Source organism: Lepidochelys olivacea (assembly GCF_965140295.1).
Source record: "Lepidochelys olivacea isolate rLepOli2 genome assembly, chromosome: 1".
Taxonomy (NCBI): domain Eukaryota; kingdom Metazoa; phylum Chordata; order Testudines; family Cheloniidae; genus Lepidochelys; species Lepidochelys olivacea.
Window position 1 is genome coordinate 115,889,288 of NC_140411.1, and position 26,894 is coordinate 115,916,181.

A 26,894-nucleotide genomic window follows, 5' to 3' on the forward strand; every position below is an offset into this window, starting at 1 on the left:
GAAGGTCACTGGCAAGGCAACCTGCGGGCTGTCTGCAGGCAGCGGTCTTGCACACGTAGGTTGGCACTGGCAGCGGTGACCCTCCAGCAAGCTCGCGGTTGTTAGAAACCGCAGGCTCGAGCCGGGGTTTCAACGCACCCGGCCCCGGCCCCGGCTTCACCCCCCACCCCAACTCTCTCCGCACGCACAGGTTTTGCGGGATTCACCCAGCGGCGATCTCCAGCGGTTCTGCGCGGCCGGGCCGGAGAGCCCCGCTCACGCGGCCAGCTCCCCGTCGGTCCGGTCTCTAGCTGGGGGGGCGGCGGCGTGGCTGAGCGCCCGCAGGCCCCTCCCGTGTGTCAGCGGCCCCCCGAAGGTGCGGGGGGGCGGGAGAGGGCTGAGGCTCGGGGTCCCCAGCCGGGCAGCGCCCCGAGCCGCACCCACCCCCGGCCACGCGGGGCCACAGCCGGCCAGGGCCAAGGCAGCGGGCGGGCGTCCCGCGGGCACCCGGCGGCGCGGCTGTGCAGCGGCACATGCGAGGCTCCCCCCCCCGCAGCCCGGGGCGGGGCACCGCGCCCCCAGGCAGGCAGCCGTGACCCCGCCCCCGCCCTTCCCCGAACAATGAGCCGGGCAGAGCCGAGCCTGCTGCTGCCCGCCCCTCCCGCGCTCCCTCCCCCGCCGCCTCAGTCCGGGACGCGGAGCCGGCGGCGGCTGCAGCTCCCACCCCGGCGGCACAGCAGCAGCAGCCGCAGCCGCCGCCTCAGCATGTCCGCCCCGCAGCAGCGAGCTGCGCTTCCCGCCCGCCGGGCAGCCGCCCTGCAGCCCCCGCCGCCGCGCCCCAGCGCCCCGCGGCTCTCGCCGCCCTGCTCCTGCTAGGTAATGGGGGGACGCGCCGCCCGTTGCCGACCCGGGAGGAGGCGCAGCAGCAGCCCCGCTCCCAGGGGCAGCGATGGGCGAGGCGGGGAGAGACAATAGCAGCTTCCCCCGCCGCGGGGGTGGGGCGCAGGCTGGCAGCGGGTGAGCACGGCGGAGCGATGCCGAGGCGCCCCTGGGGCGGGCTGCGCCGCCTGGGCGAGGCGCGAAGGTCGGCGGGCGGGCGGGCGGGAGCGAGGGACGCCGCCTTCCCGCAGCCCCCCGCTGGCTCGGTTGAGCCGGGGCGGCGCTCGGGCCAGCAGCGGGGTGCCCCCGGCGCGCGCGCGGAGGGGTACGGCCGGGCGCTGAAGGGGCTGGGGAGTATGTTGCCCTTCAGAGAAGCGCCGCGGTTTCTGCTCCGCCTCCGTGCCGTTCTCGTCTGCCGATAGAGCAATCCGAATTCAAGCGAAGAGCTCCGGGTTTGGAGGCTACAAGATTGATCCCCCCTCCCCTCCCCTCCCCTCCCCCGGTAGCGATCTCGAATATAAAGATCCGAGGAAAAGCCCATGGCTGGGCTGCAAACACACACACTCGCTCACTCGCAAAATGTACTTTTTGTGGGGCGGTTTTCTGCTGTCCACCGTTTACTGGGTGGGCAATAGATACGTGACGCCGGATGGAGTCTCCCGGTGGCATCGCTCCGTCTCCGCGTTGCAGTCGGCAGCGTGTGTGTTTTAGCAGGACTTGCCTGCTCAGAGAGCTGAAGAGATCTATTTAGAGAAGCGGCGCTTTCCAGGAATTTAAATGAGACCTTTTCTGTGATACTGCTTTCCAAGGCTTTTTTACTAGCTCCCTCTTTGTTTTCTCAGGTTGAACTTGGAATAGTTATGCAACTGTTTAATATTGTAAGAATCAGTATTTTCAGGGGGGGGGAAAGATACTTCTTTACCAATGTACCTTTAATATGCAACTTTGGTCTTTTCTGTTGAATGATTATATTTTTATCAGGAATTTTAGCCTCAGTAATATTCAGCTATTCTTATAGTTATTTTAATTATAATTGGTGTCAATGGATATTAGAAAAATACTTTGAATTGATTACTGATATGAATGATTTCTTTAATCACTTATGGATAGGGCCCTACCAAATTCACGGCAGTGAAAAACGGATCTGGTCTTTTGTGTGCTTTTACCCCATGCTATACAGATTTCATGGAGGAGACCAGTGTTTCACAAACTGGGGGTCCCAACCCAAAATTGGGTTGTGGGAGGCGGGGGTTGTAGGGAAGTCATGGTATTGCCACCCTTACTTCTGCACTGCCTCAGAGCTGGGTGGCTGGAGAGTGGTAGCGGCTGGCCAGGCACCCAGCCCTGAAGGCAGTGTCTCAAGAGCAGCAGCGCAGAAGTAAGGGAGGCAATACCATATATTACCATGCTACCCTTGCTTCTCTGCTGCTACATTCAGAGATGGGTCGCCAGAGACTGGCAACTGCTGGCCAAGGGCTCAGCTCTGTAGGCAGCAGCGCAGAGAGGTAGCAATACCATACTGTGCCGTCCTTACATTTTCACTGCTTCTGGCAGTGGTGCTGCCTTCAGAGCTGTGCTCCTGGCCAGCAGCCGCTGGTCTCCAGCCACCCAGCTCAGAAGGCAGTGCCGCTGCCAGCAGGAGCGCACAAGTAAGGGTGGCAGTACCGCAACTCCCCCTACAATAACCTTGCAACCCCCTCAGAATCCCCTTTTGGGTCAGGACCCCTACAGTTACACCATGATATATCAGATTTAAATATCTGAAATAATTAAATTTATGATTTTTTAAATCCTATGACCATGAAATTGACCAAAACGGACTGTGAATTTCGTAAGGCCCTACTTATGGAGTATTAAGATTAATTTGATTTTGCATGTAAAATGTTAAATCAGCAGTGATGTTATAGTAGAGCCAGCAGCAATCATTATAGTCAAGGTTGCATAATAGTTTTTATTCTAGCTTTCTGTTTTTAGTCTCTCAGAACTTTGAGTTTTCATCTTTTGGGATGAAACTTTCCAGGCTTGGTCTCTGCCTGAAGATTATTTATTTTTGAAAGCTTGAGGAAAAAATAATTCAGTGGTTTTGATAATGTGGGAGGGGGCATTTTCCCACTTAAAGTTCTTGCAATTTTTGTTTAAAATAACCCTTTACAATGAATGACTGTGATTTGGAATTTGACTTGGAACTAGACCTTATTCAGGAGAAGTGTTTTTGAGTTTTCTGGTGAATTTGATTTGACTGAAAATCACAGGCTGGGCATGTGTAGTACATTTTACATCATCTTTTTTTTTTTTTTTTAACCAAGATTTTCAGTTGTACAGCTGAGAACATCTATGTTGTGCATGTACGACTGGCTAATTTAACTATGTACTGAGACGCGTACTAAAGTTGTGCATGGGGTAAGTCCTGTGCACCTTTTAATGAGCAAGGAATTAGGCCCTGATTCCGCAATTTGAGTGGGTTGACTACTACAGTATCTACGCAGAAGCCATTCAAGTCAGAGAAGCTCTACGTAGGCACGGCAGTTGCCTGTGGCTTGTACAGTATAAGATAGGGACTTCAGTGAGGGCTGCTCTGCACTTTGCATGGTTTGTCGGAGGAAGCCTACTGCGATATACCTTAGGAACTGTGCAGTTCCTGATATTGCTAATAGAAGATGTTTTGTCAAGTGACCCCACCTGTGCACAGGCAAAGGTTATCCAGGGATGCCTGGGCAAATAATTCCAGATTTGGCGTTTACACAAACTACTGGAAGACAGCAGGTCAGCTGACTTGTGAAGTGCCGTCTCCTTTATGTTTTTGCTTTCCCCTGTGTTAAAGAAAAACTACAAAACCACACAATTAGGATATTGCATTATAAAATGATCTTAAGAGAATGTTAAGGTTGTCCATTTAAATGCTCAAGTAAGGAAATGCCAAAGTGAAAGTTACACACCAACCATAAATCTGTCCCTTAGGCATGTGTGTCACAGTAGCGTTTACAGGATTTCTCATTATACAATACAATATCACAGTGCATTTGGGGGCAGAATTAAGGTTGTGCATTTATAACATCTGCATATCCATTTCCTGATTTTGAGTGCTTTCTCATGCAAAACTTACATTGTCTTAATTTTTTTTCATGGAATCTGATACTTCAATTCAGTTTGGTAAGAGCTGTGGTAAATAAAACGAAGGACCAGACTGACCTTGCTAAATTAGGTCATGGTCAAGTTATTGAAGATTTACAGTACTGGAATACTCTGGATTTGCACCATGGTATATTAGCACAAGGTGCTGGAATATCTGCTTGTCTAGTCCAGAATTGTATGTAAAACTCTCAGCAGGAACACACTCCTCTGCTATAGCAGCAATTTTCAAACTGTGGTTTGGGGACTACTGAGGGTTTACAGAGCACGTGCTGGTGGTTTATGTAGAGCTAGTTGACATGTGGTGCTGGCTCCTCTTCCTTGGGTTAGTTGTTAATGGCATTAAGAGAAGCTAAACGTGTACTACTTTTTAGTATTACTTGTCCGTTTAAGCAATTGATGTTGTTTCTGTTGGGTTTTTACAAATGGTAAGGGAAGGGTGTTCACCAGAATACAAATGGACTGCAGATGATCAGTGAGACAATTTCTGGGATACAGTCCACCCTATGAAAAAGTTTGATTTCTCCTGTGCTTCAGTAACTTTGGAACTAAGGAGTTGCAACCTTGATACAGAAGACACAATACTTGGGTTTGCTCCCACTTTTTAAGTGCAGAACCAAATACTGTTTTGTTTGATCAGACTGTTAGGGACTTCAGTGGGGTTTCTCTTCAGTAAGGGTTAGCAGGATTAAGCCATTAAATAGCATTTTCTAATACAACAGTCCCTTTTTGTGCACTTAGTGTATTAGAAAATATGGGTTGGTAATGCTGGTGGTATTGATTTACAACGAAAGAAACTTAAAACAGGAGATTTTCCTCTAATTATTAAACAACTGTTAGTTATTATAAAGTACTAGACTGGCACAGTTCAGTTATAATTACTGTTATAAATGGTTTATTAGGTACCATCTGACCTTTTGTCTTGTTTAATTATGTAAGCTTAATGCAGTGATCTATGTATACTGTATCCAGCAAAAATAATTACTTTCCGATTTTTTTTATCTGAGCATGCTTACTTTTAGAGTAGCTGCATGCATTGATCTACCCTGAACTTTGTACCCTTAGGGCTCCGTTCTGTAAATATGCTTCTTGTTTTTCACACTTTACATAACTAAAAAAAGAGCCATCTAATATGATTCTCTTGGTTGTACTGACTCAGATCAATATTCTGTATTTCATCATATATTGTATATCTTGGGGTACATGAAAATTGGGTGCACATGTGGGCACAGATTTACACAAATTAGCAAGTTACATGTATTTACCCCTGAAATTTTAGAAACTTAAAATATTTCAGGTATATAAATCAGAGTTTCCCTTGGTGATTATTTCATTCACAGATGTTGACTATTTTGAAAATAGCTTTCAAAGATACAAGAAGTTATGGTAGCTGCTGTACAGACGCATCTGAGCCCTGAAGAACTTACAGTCAAGGCCCCAATCTTGCAAACACTTATGCATTTGCTTAAAGTTAAACACATGCATTTGTTCCATAATGGATTTTGTTTCCCCACAATTGAACGATTTGTGTGCTTCCAGGTAAACATATGAGTGGTTGCAGGATTGAGGCATACTAGTGTTATAGACCATTATTATGACATAACATTAAAAACATGCAACAAGCTTTTTGTAAATCTTGTGGGTAATCTTAGATTACATTCTTGATCGGGTCCTGAAACTTTTACTCTAAGGTGCCACAAGTACTCCTGTTCTTTTTGTGGATACAGACTAACACAGCTGCTACTCTAAAACCTGTCATTTTGAAATATGAACACTTAACTTATTACCATCCCCCTCCCAAACCAAATGGCAGAGAAACCACTTTCTCTGAATTTCAATCATTTTTTAAATGATGACTTCACGCTAATATTTTGTTATGGAACATAATTCACTCGGAGTTAAGTATCTTATGTCTGTGTTAATATCCGTGTTAGTAGACCTTGTTAGTACACTTCCTTGTCATCCCTCCATGCCTGAATGGAGACACAAGGCATATTCTTCTTGCTCCCTCAGAGCATACTCACGTAAACTCTTACATGCACTCATAAGAATTAATTTTCAAATACTAGAAAATTATAAACATTATAAACCAGCCAGCTATTTTCTTCATTCACCAATCCCTTAGATCCCACTAAACACCCAAAGCAATAGTAAACATTGTCAGTGATAGAGTGGCACCACCAGCCAATGTAGATTATATACTTACAACTGGAATTCATCAAATGCAAGAATTTGAACGTAGCTGGCCCACAGCACTCTATGCTAGAATACTGAGTAGAGACACTGGCATTGACAGACAAAGCATATACAGGTTGGCCCAACAAAAGTATTTGACATTAACCATATCTATTCAAGAGTGGTAGGCCTATAAGCAAGTTCACAAGGGGTTGACAAGAATATTTTGTCACATTAGTTAGCTCCAGGACCATAATCAATGTTCCCTTACTCTGGTGACATGAAGATTGCTAAGGCTAACATAAAGAAACAGAAACTGCTATCACAATTAAACTAAGCAGTACCCTTGCGGTAAGACTCAGTAGAATGGCCAACAACTGAATGGCCAGTTCAGCACTTCCTATACTTTATGACACAGGAAATCTATCACTCATCACAAAAGCAGCAAAATGTAGAATCCACAGAAATACGGGAGAAATCAAGGCTATATTTGAAGGCCATAGGAAAATTCCCATTGAGTTCAATGGGTCGCGGTTTTCACCACATATAATTATTGAGGGCCCAATCCAGTCCCATTGAAGGTAATGGAAGCAGGATCTTGCCAGGAATGTGTGTCGGATACCAATGCATTGACATAGAGGTCAGTGTCCAGTTATTAACAAACAAATTTGCCTTGAATGTAAGTCCTCTTATACCCATTGTAATTTTATTGGAGGTTTATTGCATCCATCAGATATTCAGACATCTTGAAAACCCTGTGTCTTTGCAAAGTATATGTTTGCAAAAAACAAATGCACAGGATGGTTGCAAAGAAAAGACAATTTTATACAGTGCAGGAATATTTACCAAACTATAAGGTTAGTAATCCATACAGTGCATTATGAGCCTAATCCAAAACTCATCAGTCTGAAATAAGCTTTGGATCAGGATATGTATGATTTTTAGACCAGTTTGTATCCTCATCGGAAGCTGTTGTCAACAGCAAACAATAAACTTAAGAGGCAGGAAACAAACACCATAGAAAATATCCCTGAGTTAGGGTGACAAGTTTTGATGTATCAAAGAAGCTCACTGGTTATAAGAGAATAAACTGCCAGGGGTGACTATATCATAAGGCATTATAGTATGGTTGCCAACTTTCTAATTGCACAAAACGGCACACCCCTACCCCATCCCATCCCCGAGGCCCCACCTTTGCTGCTCCAAGGCCCTGCCTCCCCATCTCACTCCATCTCCTCTCCCTCTGTTGCTCGCTCTCCCCCACCCTCACTCATTCGCTCATTTTCCCTGGGTTGAGGCAGGGGGTTGGGGTGCAAGAGGAGGTATGGGTTCTGGGCTGGGGGTGCAGGCTCTGGGGTGGGTCCAGGAATGAGGGGTTTGGGGTGCAGGAGGATGCTCTGGGCTGGGGCCAAGGTATTTGGAGTGTGGGAGGGGGCTCCGGGCTGAGGCAGGGTTTTGGGAGGGGGTATGGACTATGGGCTGGGAGTGAGGGTGTCCGAGGTGGGGACAGAAATGAGGGGTTCAGGGTGTGGGAGGGGGATCCAGGCTAGGGCAGGGGTTAGGGTGCACGGGGCAGTAAGGGTTCCAGCTGGGGGTGCAGGCTTTGGGGTGAGTCCGGGTAATGAAGGTTTTAGCCTGTAGAAGGGGCTCCAGGCTGGGGCCGAGGGGTTCGGCGTGCAGGAGGGGGCTCCGGGCTGGGGATTGGGGCTGGGTGAAGGTGCAGGCTCCAGGCGGTGCTCACCTCGAGCAGCTTCCCACAAATGGTGACATGTCCCTCACCTCTTAGGCAGAGGCGTGGCCAGGCACCGCCCCCGCCTGCGGGCGCTGTGGTTCCCAGACAACGGGAGCTGCGGAGCCGGCACACAGGGCGGGGCAGCACATGGAGCCCCGTGGCCGTCCTTCTACCTAGGAGCCAAGGGACATGTTGCCACTTCCTGGGAGCCACGCAGAGCCAGGTAGGGAGCCTGCCAGCCTCGCACCAACCAGATGTTTAATGGCCTGGTCTGTGGTGCTAACTGGAGCCGCCAGGGTCCCTTTTCGACCGGGTGTTCCATTCAAAAACTGGACACCTGGCAACCCTACATATAGAATAAGCGTTTGGAATCAGAAAAATGGGGTTATAATAAGAGTTCTTGAAATATGTAATGTATACTATGTAACTTTCTAAAAATCATGGCGTCAGCAATCATTCTGTTGTACAAGTTACAGTTACATAACCGAAGTAGTTTACAATAATATAAATACAAATGTGGTTTGTACTAAAAATAGGTAGTGACAAATGTTAAGAAAATGTAACTCTGATATCATACAGTATATAAGATACAGATACAAGGCCAACCTAACCTAGTTCCATGCACAGACTTGCAACAAACATTAATGTGAGTTTAGTACAAAAATAAAGAACATGCCCAAAGACTGTTCTTATGCTGATGGGTTTGCATGACCATACCCGAGGTTGTATCAGCACTTCCTTAATAATCTACTTTCAGAGGTTTATGATTCAAGGTACACATACGCAAAAGACAGACAACTTCCTTTGTTAAAGCTGCCTTACGTAAACATTGTCAAGCAATTAACTTTTATTAAACTTTTTATTAACTTTTTATTAAAACCTTTCCTTCTCAGAGGAAGACCTTTAAAAAACAAGCTTCAGCCCAGAATAGATTTTGTGTGTTTTGGGTGCCTTAGACTTAAAACTGACAGATAGAAAGCTGCAGGTCTACTAGAACAGTCAGTTTCTTTCATTATTTTGACAAACCTTTGAAAAGTGTCTTCTGTGCAAGCACAGTGTTAACATTTGAGAAACAGTTCTTAAGAATTTTATTACGTGCTGAAACATGTATTTACACCAAACACCATAATCTGTTTAAAAAAAAAAAAAAGAAAAGAAAAAAAAAGTGTCCTAAGAGCCATATGCTGCCATCCATCAAGTGGGAGAAATACCATCCTTATTCACAAAAAGAAAAGGAGTACTTGTGGCACCTTAGAGACTAACCAATTTATTTGAGCATGAGCTTTCGAAAGCTCATGCTCAAATAAATTGGTTAGTCTCTAAGGTGCCACAAGTACTCCTTTTCTTTTTGCGAATACAGACTAACATGGCTGTTACTCTGAAACCCATCCTTATTCAAGTGTTAACCAGAGGTCAGACTGTGTCGGGCCTTATGTGGGTCTATAGGGGGTGAAGATGCATAAGGAGCCTCCCCCAGTCCTTGCGTGCCCTACTAGTTGGCTTGTCACAGTGCTGTCCCTGAGTGCATCCTGGTGGTTCACACCACTCCAAAGAGGGTGCTGCTTTCACACTGGCCCATTGAACGGGCCCAACACAGCAAGGGAAGTATGTTGTGCCTTCTTAAGAGATCTAGTAGTCGGCGGGCTTCCCTTGTGCACTGGAGAGGCCCTGGAGCGAGGGGGAGAGAAGCCTATCTTCCGTAACTTCCCCTGGGGAGCAGTATGGATTTGCACTGCTCCAACATGAGACGATGCCTGTGCTGCTTGATTGAGCCCTGGGTATTCTCCTGAGACACGTCTCTCTCTCAGGAAAATTATCTGTGTTGTGTTCTAAATGCAGACAGTTTACCTGAGAAAAGTGTGTGTCTAAAAAAAACCCCAACAACAATACAATACAGTGTTCTCCACGTCATAACAAATAAAACAGCCCTGACCAAGAGATGTGGAAAGTCTTTATGCTACTCTTATCTCCTAAACAAATAACTTGAATTTTGTGGCTTTAGAGGTTTTGTGCCATAGCTTTAATGGTATTTAAATTTGAGGGTTTTTTTCATGACATTTAGTCTAGTCAGCTACTGCAGTCTATTGTTTCTGAAGAGCCGAGAGGAAAATGCAGAAGGGGAAAGAATGTGTCCTTCTTAAAAAGTGCTTCTAGGATGGATCAATGTTTGGTAAATGTAGACACTTTGAAGCCTATTCTCCTATTGATGCACTTTCATAACTCCTGTCAATGGGAATCATGCATCTGTGCATCTCAAAAAGAATAGGTCCCTTTGTAGCTGAGGTATGTTGTGTGCAGAAATGTACTTCATGGAAAATCATTTTTAAAGCAAGAATACATTCCTAAGATTTTCCACCATTGATCATCTGTACACTTTTAAATTTTCCAGACAACGTAGCTGGTGATTGTTGTTGTCAAAGAGAGTGACAAACATAGAGGGGAAATGCTGAAGAAGATAGTTGCCTATATTGATGGCCATGTCAATAAATGCATGAGGCTGTCCAACTATCCTTTACCAAAAACAAAATGTTTGGGAAGCTTTACTTACAGTGCAGTCCCCGCTGGAAGCCAATTCCGGACTCCCGTGCTTTCCTGGGTTCATCCAAGCTCCAGGTTTGTGTAGAGGAAATTGAAACTTGAGGGCTGATACTCCCTCAAATCATTTCACTGTATTTGAAGTTTAATGAATTTTTTTGTCGAGGAATTTTAGAATGTTTAATGAGTTTAAGGACTGATCAACGACAGGAGTAATTGTGGAGCTTAATAGCTGGGCAGGGACTCATAAGGCATGTTTATGCAGCCTGCGGAAACAAGCCTCCCAGCCTTGGTTGACAGGTTTGGACTAGTGGGGCTTTATGGTAGGGCTCTAAAAATAGCCGTGTGGACAGTGCTTTAAAGTTGTGTCTTGGGCTGGAGCTCAGACTCTGAAGCCCACTCCCATTCCCAAGGCTTCAGTACCCAAGCTGCAACTTCAAAGCACCATTCACACAGCTATTTTTCAAGCATTCGCACAAGCCCGGAGAGCCTGCATCTGTTGACCCTGGTAGGCTTACTCCTGTGGGCTGTATAGACATACCCATATGAACATTATGGGGCATAGTTTAGCAGCCAGTGCGTATGTGGAAGAGGCATCCAGAACTGGAAGAGGGGAGTGGAGGCTGAAGGAGCAGAGAGAAAGAAAGTGCCAGGGAAGGGGAACAGGGACTGCAATAATGAAGCCACATCCATCCAGGAAGCAAGGAGCCCTTTGCCCTGATGATGCTCATAAACCAAAGTAGAGCATCAGGCCAGTAGGATACTTGTGAACTTCATAGGGTGTGAAGATCCTTTCTTGTGGAGCTAACAGGTGCTTCAGAAGCTAAGACCGTGGATTGATGGAGCAGAGTGGACAGTGAGGTGGGGACAGATTTGCCATCCCTGAAGTGCTGGTATTATTTGCAGGAAAGGAAATCAGTCGTTGCAAAGCTTGTAGGCACCACAGAAACATTTCCGTCTGACTTAGGGAGAAACAGGTTGACTGTGAGCCTTGTAAATTCCATAGGAGTTCCTAAACCCCACTGGGCTTGAGAGCACCCAGTGTTTTGCTCTTACATTTTCTAAACAGCACATGGAAGTGGTGAGTTGAATTAGATAGCTTGTAGTGGGCCAGTGCAACTTTCCTACAGTGCACGAGCCAGCATGTGGTGTTAGCGTGCATGGAATCCATGTTTAATAACAAAATAGCCTGAAACTAGTCAAAGTCCCTCACCAAGATATATTAAAGCAAATTTGGATATCTAAGCCAAATAGTTCTTAAATTATGATGAGGGGGGAAAATGTGAAACTGTCCAAGAAATGAAAACAGCTCACTTTTTTGGAACACTCATATCCTCGGTGCCTTATTTGGTTTGCCTCAAACTTTCCAGAAAATCTTTACCCTCTTATAAGATCATCATGCCTGTGAAACTTCATGTGAATGTGTTTCACTTTGACAAAGCTCAAAATTGGAGGTTGTAATGGGAAAGCGTCAGTATGGAAGGGACTAACATCTTTGCATGTTAAATAGTTCTACCTGCTTGTATTCAGTTAGTTTCTGACTTTAACAGATTATTTTTACAATGACTAATTGCTCACTGCTGTTTCTTTTTGGGGGTTGACTGTGTTTTCGCTAATAATCTAGTTTAGAGAGAGAATAGAGTAGTGTAGGCTTGGAGTCTATTCTCTTCAGGTTCACTTTTGGGTTGTTCTTGATAAGGTCTCCACAACATTAATCTGAGAGGTTTACCTGCCCAAACCACACATTTAAGAGAAAACTAAATATAGACAGAGGCGCCACTCATGGGGCAGGTACTGTAGATAAATTCACTATTTTAAAATAATGTTTTACTTGACAGAGTCCCTTTAAAAATGGAGAGAGGCGGGACTGGTGTGGATGTCATGGCAGAATGAGTGCCACACCACAGGGGACACCAGGTAGGATGTGGTGATGGTCGAATCCCTGAAAGACTGGTGTTTGCATGAAATAGCTGTCGGCAATTTTCATACATAGCCAGATCTATATAATTAGGGGCTTTAAAAAGATCAACAGGGCCGTCTAAAAATCAATCTGCTACTTTATAGGCAGCCAATGTAAAGAATGCAGGGTGGGCGTAATGTGATCACAGTTACTTAAACCAGTGAGCAGACATCCTGCCGCATCTGCAAAAGCTGCAAGAGTCAAAGAGAGACCCTGCTGGAAGCTCCGGTACAAAGGAATTACAATAATTAAGCCTTGCCATCACTTGGATATATGTTGCTCTTGCAAGGTTTTCATGAGCTAAATAAAGGCACAGCCGGAGCAAATTGTGTGTGTGTGGGGGGGGGGGGGGGGTGGAACCGCCACCACTTTTGTACCATGTCTGACACATGGACTTTATAAAAGTTGTGGTCAAAAGTGACAGCAGGATTTTTCACTTGGTTCAATACCTCAGTAAGCAGGGCCACAATGGAAGAGGGAATCCCCTCTTATCAATGAATTGTCTTCTCAGAACTGAGGCCAAGAGAGTCACATTCAGGTAGCATTCATGCATTCCTTCAGGGCTGAAACTGGTCTAGCAAGGTTCATGCTGCAAAAAACTAGTTAGCTGTAAATTATTGACTAGTACTATGCAAGTGACAATCCAGCCTGTGTTTAGAGATGAAGTTAGAAAAAAGTCCCATAGATGCTTTGAACAACATGGGAGAGAATAGATTATTGAGGGACACTGCAAATCCAAAAGTACCGACAAAGTCAATAATGACGTTAGTGTCCACTGCCAGCGATTGACTGCTATCTGCTATGTATGCTTGGGACTGAAGGGAAGCCCCAGACGTACCAGTAACATTTTTTAATAATAGGTGAAAAAGCCAATAGTAAATCATATCCAGAGCTACTGAGAGAGTGAGTGAGCGAGCAAGGCTAAAATGGCTATCTGGTCCAGATTTAAAACCTGTAAGAGAGAACTCAGGAAAGAGAAGTATTATTTTTGTGATATTTTGTATTTATCCATTGACAGTGCTGTTGTTTCCTCTACTACATTTCTAGAACTGCTTGCTTATTTATTGCAGAATCATTAACTGGTCTCAACAAAAATAAATCCTGTCAACATTGTGATACTTTTGTAACTTTTATCTAATATCTCTCAAGTAAATGATTAATAGCCAGGGTGTGATTCAGCTACAAAACAAACACTAGTCCATGTAATGGACCCTGAGAATTCTTTATATCATGGGGTGAGATTGTGCCTGTCCCTGGGAGAGCTGCTTAATTTGTGTGTGTGTGTTTGAGAAAGTGTGAGGTGCTTTCCTAGCATACCCCACATGCTAAGATCAGGCACAGTAGTTCAGTAACTCCTTGCAGTGAGTCTTCTACCTAGATTGCATGACCCGCCATAAAATGGAGGCACTGTGGGTTTTCACCCCTCTGGACTGAGTAGCGGAGCTTGTCCTGCACAGAGGGAACCCTGCACCACTCCAACATCCCAACCTCCCTTTGTGTGAATCCTCATCATCCCCAATGTGAGCTGGTACCTTCAAGGCATAATCTGACACTGAATTTCTAATTCATATCTGCCAAACAGAACTGAGGTCTGTTTCCTCTTTGAAATGTAATACTTTCTCTAATCAAAACATTCAGTCGCTTTTCATTTATCTGTGGCTGAGATAGCAGAGGAAGAAGATCACAGTAGTCATTGACACTTCAAATGGTTTGGAAACAAACTAACTGAATGAAAATTTCATAACAGCAAAGACAAGTTATGTCAAGGCGTACCATTGTAGTAACTGGTTCACAGGTCTTCTTCCTGTGACAGATATAGTTAGGAATGCTGCTATTCAGAGGGATTTTGAAATTTAGAGTAGCCACCTTGGAAAGAAAGCATTTGAGATAAGATGCAGTTTTAAGCTTTCAGCCCCTGTGGTTTTTTCATGATCAAAACACTAAAGTGGGAGTAGAAATGGAGCACAAAGACAACAAAATTAAGTATGAATGATATTGGCAATGCTACAGCCACCCAAGACAACACTTTATAAAGTAAGTATGCTAAAAGAGTCTTCTTGAAAGGCTCTGATCCCCTACGAAGCCAAGCAAAATTAACTTTAAACTAAAGACACCAACATGCCGATTTCTTACAACAATGTGCTTGGCAGCAAACTGATATATTAGAATTCACATAAACTTGGATTCTGTGATTCCTGGAAAGGAAACTGCATCTGTTACCTGCTGCTGAAAATGCTGGCTCCTCTACAGCATGCCCTTGGGCATGTTCTATTTAAGTGGTTTGAAAATATGTGATTATGCTTCACATGCTTGTCCAGATTCTGTATCCTTATGGAGACAGTGACATTTATAGTATCTGCAGGCTGGCATGTTTCTTTTGCTCTAGCTTTTAATGGTTATCCCTGTTTTGTTGCTGAAAACTTTAAGGAGAAATCCGGGACTGTTGGGGGCAGAAAAGGTTTGACACACACAAGCTGTTACCTGTGTGTGGTGGTAATGTTAGAAATTCTACCCCCCTGCCCACAAATAGTCAGCATTTGCATTTGTTTGGCCGAGTCCACAGAAACGCTTCTTTAGTTTCTCTTTATATGTCTTCTATAAAGACACCAAAAATGATTCAGACCTGAGGGACACTTGTAATTGGTAAGTAATTAGTAAATAAGTCAGATAAATACTGTTCATTGAGAAATGTAGAAGCACATTGGACAGGATTAATAAAAAGCTTAATCAAATCCTAATAATTAAAGCTTCAAACATTATTAGCAGTTGGTGTGATAAGTCCATTTCAGTGTCAATTTGTTCACTGTTACTAATATCTGCCTCTTTCTGAGCAATCTTTGAAATTATTTTCAAATCTGGAAAAGCAGTACATGTGTTGGGGAGGAGGGGTAAGTCTTTAAAATTAGATCTTAAATAGTGACAACTTTGATCTTACAAATCTAGTCGCCGGGCCTGGAGAGTTTAATTCCACACCAGTATTTTTTTGCATGCAACTCTGGCTGAAGCTAATGGGAATTGTGTGAAGAAAAAACTGCAGAAGCAGGCTCCAGATGGGAGTGTGATAAAATTAATTCTCTTCCTTTAAATCATGTTCCTTTAGGTTCTGATACAATACGGAACTTAAGCATGCCCTTGTTAAATAGCTAGCATGTCTTAATAGAAGCAGAGCTGTTTTGTCACTTCCTTACTCTGAAGTTAATGGAATAATTTATACACATGAGTGAAGTGTAGATTAATGTAAAGTTTGCAGAATTGGACCCTTTATGATTTGCCTGAGTTAAATATGTTAAGCTGAAACAAAATATGAGCTGTTTGAATATGTACGGTATAAAACAACCAGTCCGATGTACAGTTCTTGTCTTTGTTCCTGCTCAAATCTTTCTTTTCCCCACATACTAGTCATGGTAAGAATATACAGTGGGATTCCACCCATTATTCAATAAAAATACTGATAAATAATTAGTGAAGTCATACTGTATTCCTATATATTATCTTGCTTACTGTATTGTTATATTACTGTATTGACCTGAAGAAGAGCTTTGTGTAAGCTCAAATGCTTGTGTGTCTCGCGTCACCAACAGAAGATAGTCCAATAAAGCAGTGGTTCTCAAAGCCAGTCCGCCGCTTGTTCAGGGAAAGTCCCTGGTGCGCCGGACTGGTTTGTTTACCTGCCGCGTCCGCAGGTTTGGCCGATCACGGCTCCCACTGGCCACGGTACGCTGCTCCAGGCCAATGGGGGCTGCGGGAAGGATGGCCAGCACGTCACTTGGCCCACGCCGCTTCCCGCAGCCCCCATTGGCCTGGAGCAGTGAACCGCGGTCAGTGGGAGCCGCGATCAGCCGAACCTGTGGACGTGGCAGGTAAACAAACCGGTCTGGCGCGCCAGGGGCTTTCCCTGAACAAGCGGCAGACCAGCTTTGAGAACCACTGCAATAAAGGATATTATCTCACTCACCTTGTCTCTGTACTACTATATGGCAGTAATACCCAAAATGTGCTGAGAGACATATGAACACATAGGAAGAAACAATCCGTCCCCTGGAAAACTGCACATGTTCATATCTGAAGTCTTTCCCTATCCTTCTTCAGCAAAGATTTATTAGCTTTAATAGCAGGTGCTGGATTGAGGTTTCCTATTGAGAAGACTTCATTATTTTTAGTAAATATATTTCATTACATTGACTAGGATACTATGCAGTATTAACATGAATAATTAAAATTAAGCATCAGTTGAAAAATAAATGAACTAATTACATGTTTGTGATGCATAAATTCTGTTATTTTACTTTATTCATTTATTTGCTAGTTCACAAGTTCAGTGATTCTTAACAGGTTTGCCAGTCACTAGTGCAAACTAGCAAGGTTCTGCTGTACTTCGTCATGTGCAGGTGTGAAAGCACAAACCGAATGCTCCTTTACCTGCACTGCTCCTACACTACATACTGTAATGCACATTGTAAGGAGAGTGATCACTTTAGATAAGCTATTACCAGCAGGAGAGTGGGGTGGGAGGAGGTATTTTTTCATGCTTTGTGTGTATATAATAAGATCTTCTAAACTTTCCACAGTATGCATCCGATGAAGTGAGCTGTAGCTCACGAAAGCTTATGCTCAAATAAATTGTTTCTAAGGTGCCACAAGTACTCCTTTTCTTTTAGCCTCTAAAGGTGGTCCTTCATGGTCACAGCTAAAACACATTGGCAGAGCCAAGTGTTGGGAGGCTTGCTCACCCCTGCCATTGACCACACTGTACCTGTTCTGGTAAGAAGACTATATGTCCTTCATGCTTCTCTAGTACCAAACTACCTTCAAAAATACACTATCCATTGCATGGATTTGAAATTGTTGTTTTAGTGCCAACAATGTTCATGGCACTACAATGATGTCTTTAAGTAGAATTTAAGGATATACATGCAGTTACACAGAGTTCCTCCAACACAGATGCACATGCCACCAAAAAAACCTCTGTTTCATGCTTCTATGAAGTCTAGCTTCTTATAAGCACAATCAAAATGACTGGACAGAGGGTCCAGAAGAAGAGCTCCAGGAATTTTAATCTATGTATGATACACAGTGATCTTGAAAAAACATTATCTTGAATAATTTACTTTTCAATATTTCACGTTTAGTTTTTGTGGCCCTGATTTTTCATAATAAATGTCCATCAGGCAACATTAGGCCCAGGTGAGGAGGATACACTCTGAAGCCTATGTTTGGCATTTGACATACAAACTACAGCTTCTATTTAGCCATAGATTTTGGATGAACAACGACTAGGTATCTGAGCAGTGTAAGTCCTCATAACTCTGGAATGCCCCACCTCTGTAAAGGCTATCTGACAAGTAAAGAGAGAGATCCAAACTGGTCTATATCCACTATTTGGCTCATCTTTCTGATTGGAAGATTTTACTCTTCTTTTCCAAACTGCTGTGGAAAGCTTGAGAGAATTTCATAGTGTTGACCTAGTATAATCAGCACTAACTCCCATCTGTTTTAGATTTTCACTGTTGTATGCAATGTTGTTGTAGCTGCGCTGATCCCAGGATATTAGAGACAGAAGGCGAATGAGGAAATATCTTTTATTGGACCAACTTCTGTTGGTGAGAGAGATAAGCGTTCAAGCTTAGACAGAGGTTGTCTCTCTCACCACCAAAATTGGTCCAATACAAGGTATTTCCTCTTGAGGCCCTTACATTGCAAGGGGCAGAGTCCCTGTGACTTCAACAAAGGACTCAAGCTGTGCCTATGAACTAAACTTTCCCCCTCGCTTGGGGGAAATCTGGCTCCCACTCAATTCAATGCGAGCTGTGCATGGGTAAAATTTGGCCATTAACATTTAATGTAAAGCTCACTGATGAACCACTGTGAAATTTATTCATTCAGCAGCAGGAGCTCAAGAATGTTCTGAGCAGTGCAATTTATTAGACCAAGTTTACAGAAAATAACCTACACTTATTTTTATGAATATGAGGAATGAATAGATTCATAGAGTTTAAGACCAGAAGGAGCCATTAGATCACCAAGCCTGACTTCCTTTATATCACAGGCCATTAAATTTCACCTAGTTACCTATTTATTGAGCCCAATAATTTGCACTGGCTAATGCAGATCTTTCACAAAGAATCTCTGGTTTTATTTATCCCTTATGGCATCCTGCTCTTAGTTTCTCCTGGAATTCTTCAGTAATTACGTACACAAAATATTTTGTATATACGAGCATTGTAGTCAAATTCTGGGCCAGATTCTCATGTTTACCTAAACTGCGGTTGTCAAAAGATCCAAGTGGGGAGAGGAGACAGAAATATCATAACGCCACCTTCCCATCTCTCTTGGACCTGAGGTTAGCCAGGGTCCAATTAAGCCCCTGGTGCAAGTTTACAGCAGCCTCAGAGCAGCTCAAATTGTGCCATCTGGTAGTGGTCCCAAGAGGTGTTCTGCCAGTCTAGAATAATAAGGCATTCTAGCCTGACCCTGGCACATCCCCTACACAGAGTTGGGTGGTGGGTGTAAGGTAGCGTAGAGCAGTGGTCTTCAACCTTTTTATGCACAAGATCACTTTTTGAATTTAAGTTCAACCCAGGATCTACCCCCACCCGTTCCCTGAGGCCCCACCCTTTCCCTGAAGCCCTGCCCTGTTCACTCCATCCCCCTCTCCCCTCCGTTGCTCGCTCCCCCCCACCCTCACTCACTTTCACCAGGCTGGGGCAGGTGGTTGGGGTTCGGGAGGGGGTGCGGGCTCTGGGCTGGGGCCGAGGGATTCAGAGTGTGGGACTGGGCTCCGGGCTGAGCCTGGGGCAGGAGGTTGGGGTGCCGGAGGGGGCGAGGGGTGCAAGCTCTGGGAGAGGGTTTGGGTGCAGGAGGGGGCTCTGGGCTGGGGCAGAGTGTTAGGCTGCAGGAGGGGGTACAGGGTGCAGGAGGGGCTATAGGGGGCTAGCTCCAGGAGGGGGTTCAGGGCTGGGGGTTGGTGCAGGCTCCTGCTGGGCAGCACTTACCTCAGGCGGCTCCCAGGCAGCAGTGCAGCAGGGCTAAGCAAGGTAGGCTCTCTGCCTGCTCCAGCCCCACGCCGCTCCCGGAGGGGACCAATGCACCCGACCCCTGGGGAGGCACGTGGCTCTGTGCGTTGCCCCTCTCTGCCGGCACTGTTCCTGCAGTTGCCACTGGCTGCAGTTCCCCGTTCCCGCGCAATGGAAGCTGCGGGGGCAGTGCTTGCAGGCAGGAGCAGCGTGCAGAGACCCCTCCCCCTCCACACCTCTGCAGTGGCGGGCTGCACAGTGACTCTATGTATGGTGCCACAAGTACTCCTTTTCTGTTTGCAAATACAGACTAACACGCCTGTTACTCTGAAACCTGTCTTTCGAGGCCAGAGGGTAGTTGAGTCTTCATGCTTTTTCAGTTGTTCACCTTCCAGCTAAGAGCTTGACTACACATGGAGCCATTCAGGAATAAAAAGGCATATTTATTCCAGAATAAGAGTGTCTACACATGGAGTATCCCACTTTAAATTCACAGTCTACCTTATTCTGGAATAACTTCCATGTGTAGATAAGCCTAGATGGCAGGATGTCAGAGGCTGGGACATGACCACACTGAACTTAATGGAGGAAGACGTCATGGACAAGAATGAATGATGGTGCGGTACTTGTTCTTGTTTCTGTAAAGATGCTTTGTGAGAAGGAGGAGAAGAAGAATTAACAAAGGTAGGCAGTGGGGTAGATTCACAAAAGGATTTAGGTGTTGAGACATTCAGCATCCCAATGTCTAACTCTCAGGTGCTTAGAAACTCACTGAGATTCACAAAGCTAGAGGTAGGCACTCAGGCTTCTAACGAAGGGAGGGTGATAGGTACCTAAGAATGGGATTCATAAAAGCCAACGTGCTAGGCAGTTTCCCGCCTAAGCTAGCCAATGGGAGATGCCAAGGAGATGGGTGTATGCTAAATTCTGCCTCTCTCAGGAAGTTGGGTGCCTGAATCAGGGCTGGAGGGAGGGAACTCCCGCTGCTTGGGATTCTCAGCTGTGACCTTTTTTGGAGGAAAAGGACAACCTCACTCACCTGAGAGGTGGCAGATTCCTGTTCAAATCCCTTCTTTCCCTTATCCCAAGTGAGTACCCTAACCACTGCGGTAAAAGTTCGGAGGGAGGTCATCCTCCTTCTTTCCTCCTATGCGTTCAGCCATTTTGTATGGAATTAGGTGTGGTCTGGGCACATTTACCAGACCAGGCCCCGGAGGCAAGTTAGGCAGAGGAATTCTCTGTCTTCTCCAAGTTCGTGCATTGCATTGGGGCTTAGGCAGGAGATAGGTATCTGGATGCTGAGAGTGAGGCAGCAGTACATATTCAGAGAGACAGAAACATAGGTGCCTAGGAAACTTTTACAGCTGGGGTAGTCAATAAGTGGACCGTGGTCCATATTTGGACCGCCAGATGCTTTTGAATGGACCCTAAAATCTTTTTGTTTACTTATTATTACCATTATTATTCTTTTTATTATTTTCTCTGGAATCTAGACCTTGACCAAGAAATTTGGAACTTGATAAAAAATAATTGACTACCCCTGTTTTACAGAATAAAGTTTAGGAGCCTACAGGATTCGACAGAAGCTGAGCAGGGGGTTTGTGAATACCAGTGGAGCTAAAATCTGTGATTTAAGCATCTAAAGTGGCAGTTAGACATCTCAGTTCCTTTGCGAATCTAGCCCTAAGAACTGTTCAAGAGAGGAAGACCCAGGAAAGAAGATGGAGGATGGGCAGGCTGGGGCAAGGGTTGAGCAGTGGAAACCTACCACTTTTAGCTTCCAGGAGATCCCTCTCTGTGTAGATATTGTAAAGGGACTCCACCCTGTATGGGGATATATAATTTAGGGTGTGTTCAGGGTGAATGTATCATCTGTTTTCTATGGAAGGAAGGTGACCCCGCCCCTGAGACGAAGGGGAAGTGCAAGTTGGAGGACAAGGGAACGTTTGAGGGACAAAGGCAGGCCAGTGTGGAGTCTGAGCGAGAGAGTCTGTGAGTAAACTGAGGAAAAACTGGGAGTGACTGAGAGAAACCAAGAGTAAGTGGAGAGGCTGAGCTTTGAGCAGGACAGACCGCAGATGAGGGTTTCTTTAGTTTAAGGCTGACTGGTTAAGTCAGGCCATGTGTGATGGTGTGTTCCTGAGCATTCATTCCTGTTTGTTCCTGAGCATCGGTTCCAGTCATCTCCTATCATTGAGTCATGTTGTCCCAGACATCCAGAACAGGAGAACCAAAGGTCCTTCAGATCCAGTGGGTCTGCTCTAGTGCTCAGCAACCCTCCCCCTCTTCCCCCCCCCCCCCCCCCCGCAAGCATCCCTGGAGTTGAATCCATCTCTTCAGGAAGTCACAAGGGTGCTTGAAACTCAAAGACAGACTTGGGTGTTAGCACCCAGTGAGAAATTTGGGGAAAGAGGAACCTTGAACAAACTTATGATGACCTATAAGATAACAGCCTGTGCATATAGAGATAGATAGAGATTATTTATTTAGAGAGTTATAGTTAGTTAAGTACACTTAGTAGTAAGTGAGAGTGTGTGTATGTGTATTTGAACCATTGATTTTTTTTATTATATATATTCTTCATCTATTTAATGTTGTTGTAAGTCGGTGGAATCCTGTTCCATTTGTTCTGGTTTAAATAAAATCCCTGTTTTTGTTTTTTGTTTTTTTTGGACAACCAGTTGTATTACCGTGGATACTTTTTATCACAGTGTAACACACACACACCCCAGCTCTCTCCTGCCGGGTAATTATTATATCGCCACTGTGACAGACCATTACTAAATAAATCTTGGCCGGTGGTTTTGGGATGGGGTGACCCTCAGATGTAGTTCAAATTATAACACAATAAGCCTACTCTGAGAGATCTGTTTACAGGAGTATAAGGGATTGGGTTGGGAGAGAGAGGAGAAGAGAACTTCAAATGTATCTAACATCTGCTAGCTGATATGAAGGACAGAATCCCAAGCAGGGCCCAGGGGCAGCATCTGGGAATAGCGGTTGTCTCTGGGCTAGAAGCAAACTGCCCACCAGCTGCGTGTCTTCGCTTCCCCTTCCCTTCATGAGGAAAACGTCTTAAGCAGAATTTGCTTATCCTTGTTACTTAAAGGTGATTAGAGAGACATGTTCAAGTGAAGTGAATGGTATTTCATAGATCTACTTATTGGCTGAAAACCAAAAAGACACAACATTTGAAACACGTGCTAACAAATGTTGCGTGAAACTGGAGAATTTTACCTGTTGGGATAATAGGAGAAGGGGAATATATTCTACGTAAACTGACTGGCTTCCGACTTCAGTCATTATTTAAATTGAGCCTTTCCTCGAGAGGTAAAGGCACACAAACAGCCTCGATCAAAAGTTGTTGTTGTTTGTATTAATGTAGTTCCTGAGAGCCCTAAATCACAGACACAGACTCCACTATGTTAGGTGCTGTACAAACACAGAACAAAAAGATGGTCAAAGAGCTTACAATTTAAGGCTTTAGAAGAAATATATTTACTGTTTAACAGGTCTTCTGCACTGGTTTATGGATCTAAAAATACACCTGGGACCTGATTCTGGTCTCAGTTATACTGGTGTAAATCAGGAGTAAATTATAGAATTACTGAGGTGCAAAATTAGCATGGGAACAGTTAGGACCCTTCTTTTTAAATTTCACAGCAAAAGTGACTAACCAGGCTAATTTTGCAGTCCAGACAGACTTGCTTACACCAGTTTTTCACCAATATAATGCCATTGTTTTCAAAGGGCCTGTCATAAATATAAAGGGAAAGGTAAACACCTTTAAATCCCTTCTGGCCAGAGGAAAAACCCTTTTACCTGTAAAGGGCTAAGAAGCTAAGACAACCTCGCTGGCACTTGACCAAAATGACCAATGAGGAGACAAGATACTTTCAAAGCTGGAGGGCGGGGAAACAAAAGGTTCTCTCTGTCTGTGTTGTCTTTTGCCAGGACCAGAGCAGGAATGCAGGTCAGAACTCCTGTAAAGGGTTAATAAGCAATCTAGTTAGATATGCATTAGATTCTGTTTTGTTTAAATGGCTGATAAAATAAGTTGTGCTGAATGGAATGTATATTCCTGTTTTTGTGTCTTTTTGTAACTTAAGGTTTAGCCTAGAGGGATTCTCTGTTTTGAATCTGATTACCCTGTAAGGTATTTACCATCCTGATTTTACAGATGTGATTCTTTTACTTTTTCTTTAATTAAAATTCTTCTTTTAAGAACCTGATTGATTTTTCATTGTTCTTAAGATCCAAGGGTTTGGGTCTGTGATCACCTATGCAAATTGGTGAGGATTTTTGTCAAGCCTTCCCCAGGAAAGGGGGTGTAGGGCTTGGGGGATTTTGGGAGGAAAGATGTTTCCAAGTGGGCTCTTTCCCTGTTTTTTTGTTAGACGCTTGGTGGTGGCAGCAATAAGGTCCAGGGACAAAAGGTAAAATAGTTTGTACCTTGGGGAAGTTTTAACCTAAGCTGGTAAAAATAAGCTTAGGGGGGGTTTTCATGCAGGTCCCCACATCTGTACCCTAGAGTTCAGAGTGGGGAAGGAACCTTGACAGGGCCTGATTCTGTACTGCCTTGCATATTGCATATTCACATGTATGCAAAGTGAATATAAAGTGCTAAAAGTTCAGAATGGCAATGTTTTATATCTACGGCATGCACATGTAAATGACTATACAATGTGCAAGGCAGGAGAGAATCAGACTCATAATCTTCATTTAATTTACAAGGTTCCTCACACTGTTTGAATGATGATAATGCTTAGACCTCCTGCATAGCTGCGAAGTTTCCAAACAGGTAGAATTCATGGCCAAGTCCAGTGGTTAGCATCAGATTACATACAGAAGAAAAGATCTGTTGATCTAAAGTTGGTCTAAAGTAGTAAATCACTGAGCCATGCACACAACAGTGCCAGAATGGAGAAAATGCATTAATACCACATTATTTTGTTTTATAAAGACAAACAAAACATCTAGCTAGTATTGGTTGGCTTGTCATCAGCAATGTTGGCATGTTAAAGTCTGTAGTTTTTTTTAAACATGCAAAAGAAAAATGAATATATGTCATTCTAGAAAACTTCAATTTTTGATTATACTTATCTAAAATGGGCCAAACTGATTTTATTCTTTAGTTTGACAATCTTTCCCGCAGGATGAAATCTTTCATTCCAATTTTCAGCCCAGACGAAGTAAGTTTGTAGGGAAGACTGTATATACATATGTGCATGTGTGTGTATATAAATAAAACATAAATTATAATGGTAAAGACTCAAATGCTCTTTATAGTTCAATAAATTACATTATACAGTTAAAGAAGGATCAATTGAATTTACTACTTGTGTGAGTAGTCCCTTATACTGCTAAAGATATGCTTGTGTAAGGCAAGTATTATTTAGCCTAAAGATAGAACTAAGAAATGAGAATTATTTTTACCACACTTCATATTTTTAAAGTTCATTTTAAAACAAGGTCTTGTTTCCTTTCTAGTACCAATGGAAAATGGCAAGTTTAAATGTGAATATAATTGAAATATAAGATTTAAAAAAACCAAAGTGGTACAGTTCATACATTACCGGAGTATACAATAGAGATTTATTCTGGAGGTGTAGAATTTACCATTATATTCTGACAGTTTAAAGGAAGGAAAAATGTCAAGAGCATTATAGACTTCAAATGGAAAATCAAACTCTTCAAACCATTCCTGCTTAGATATCAGATGTGTGTTTGGGCTAAGTTTTTGTAATAATGTTTAAATAACTTTTGGAACCATGATTACTGTGTTCATATGATTGTGAGCATAAACATTTCCCTCTTCCAGGAAGCAATTTAGAGTTCTATTTTGTGCTGCAATAACTGCTGTGTTAAGTTAGTCATACAGCGACTACAAACCTTTATAGAGCAAAGAAAAGAAGCCTTTTATTTTAACCTGGCTGAAAGCAGAAATAAAATGAGCTGTTGCATACCGTGTAGAACTGCACAAAGACTTAAAACGTTTTTTCTGGTGAGTCGTCACTGTGGTTTGTATGATTTGGTGAGACTGCAAATTGTTCATCCTGTCAAGCTTAAAACAAACAAACTCAAAACACTTCCTTTCTTTTGTTAAATTATGTGTTTCTGCAGAAACACATATCTGAAGCTATCCCTAAAAAAATATGCTGGTTCAGTATTTTCCTTTTCTTGAATGGGCCATTTATTTCCCTCCCTCTATATTTCTAGCTGCAATGCTATAGAAGATTTCTGTAGTCATGCTTGGTTAAGCCTGAGGTCAGAATACAGGAGCATGCTGCTTTGAACTGAGGTTTTGCAGGAGAAGAGAAATTCATTAACTTCTCTAAATTGAAAGGAGTGGGCAGGGGGAATCGGTTTCACAGAAAATCAGAGAGGATTGAAAATGGGTACAGTTTCCTGCTTGTGTTCAAAATGATTGGTCACACCGTGCCAATGCACTTGTATTTTAGAATTTCCTCTCTCATCAACAGTTACTACTGTGTGTCAAATAACACTCCTATGAGGCTTATGATAAAAAATATGCATTCTGTTTCAAATACAGACCAACAAGTCCATCACAGAACTCAGAGCAAGGAGGAAATCTGATTTAATAGAATAGTAGAAATAAAAGGGGCATACTTTACCCACCAGGCCCAGTGATTTCTCCCTTCCTCATACACATGGGCTGTGGGGACCAGTGAAGCACCTCCTTGGGATTGAGCCAGCCCTTTGGGAGTGGCAGGGAGATGCACAGCTAGGGTCCTGCAATTCACCCAGACTGTAATGTGGGGATTCCTAAGGCATCAGTGGCCTCCTTTTCCCAAATGACATAAGCTAAAGGAAAGCAGAGTAGGACACACATGGGTGAAGCCAGCCTTGCTCCAGAGCAGCAGGAACCCCCCAGTGCAACTGGTGGCGGCAGTAGGACAGGAAGAAGCCCAGCAGAGACGCATCATGCCCCTCTCCCATCCCCAGGTGTCACAGTTCCTGGATGTGGGCTGTTTTTTTGTTTTTTTTTTCAGCTGAAACTGTGAACGCTTTCTGTCTCATTGGCTGCCTGTTTCACAGTCTCTGTGCTGCCAGCTTCACTCTGTGCTGTTCTCTAGCCCAGGGGTTCTCAAACTTCGTTGCACCGCGACCCCCTTCCAACAACAAAAGTTACTACACGATCCCAGGAGTAGGGACAGAGACCGAGACCGCCACCCCGGGCAGGGGGCCCAAAGCCCAATGGCTTCAGCCCCAGGCAGGGGGCCTGTAACCTGAGCCCCGCCACCCAGGGCTGAAGCCCTCTGGCTTCGGCCCCGGCCCTGAGTGATGGGGCTTGGGCTTTGGCCCCGGCCTCAGGCGCTGGAGCTCGAGCTTTGATCCCGGGCCCTAGCAAGTCTAATGCCAGCCTTGGCGACCCCATTAAAATGCTCTACTCTAGCCCTTCCTTCCTTCTGTCCTCTCTCTGACCCTCAATATCACCTTTCCCTCCTCTTTTCCTATTCCTTTCATCTGA

At 44.2% G+C, this 26,894-nt stretch overlaps 1 protein-coding gene across 4 annotated transcripts in view; it reads left to right on the forward strand.

Annotated features, from left to right (window-relative positions):
- The window catches only part of ST6GAL2 (ST6 beta-galactoside alpha-2,6-sialyltransferase 2), a 255,452-nt gene that overhangs the window by 193,414 nt on the left and 35,144 nt on the right, over nucleotides 1-26,894 (forward strand). The window contains exon 1 of one of the 4 annotated variants that reach the window (XM_084641482.1): nucleotides 649-855. The exons of 2 other annotated variants lie outside the window; for them this stretch is intronic. The gene's annotated coding sequence lies outside the window, so the exon portion shown is untranslated. Of the gene's footprint in view, nucleotides 1-648; nucleotides 856-1,719; nucleotides 1,737-26,894 lie in introns of those variants that run through there. One more of the 4 variants, XM_084641484.1, reaches the window with a different exon arrangement.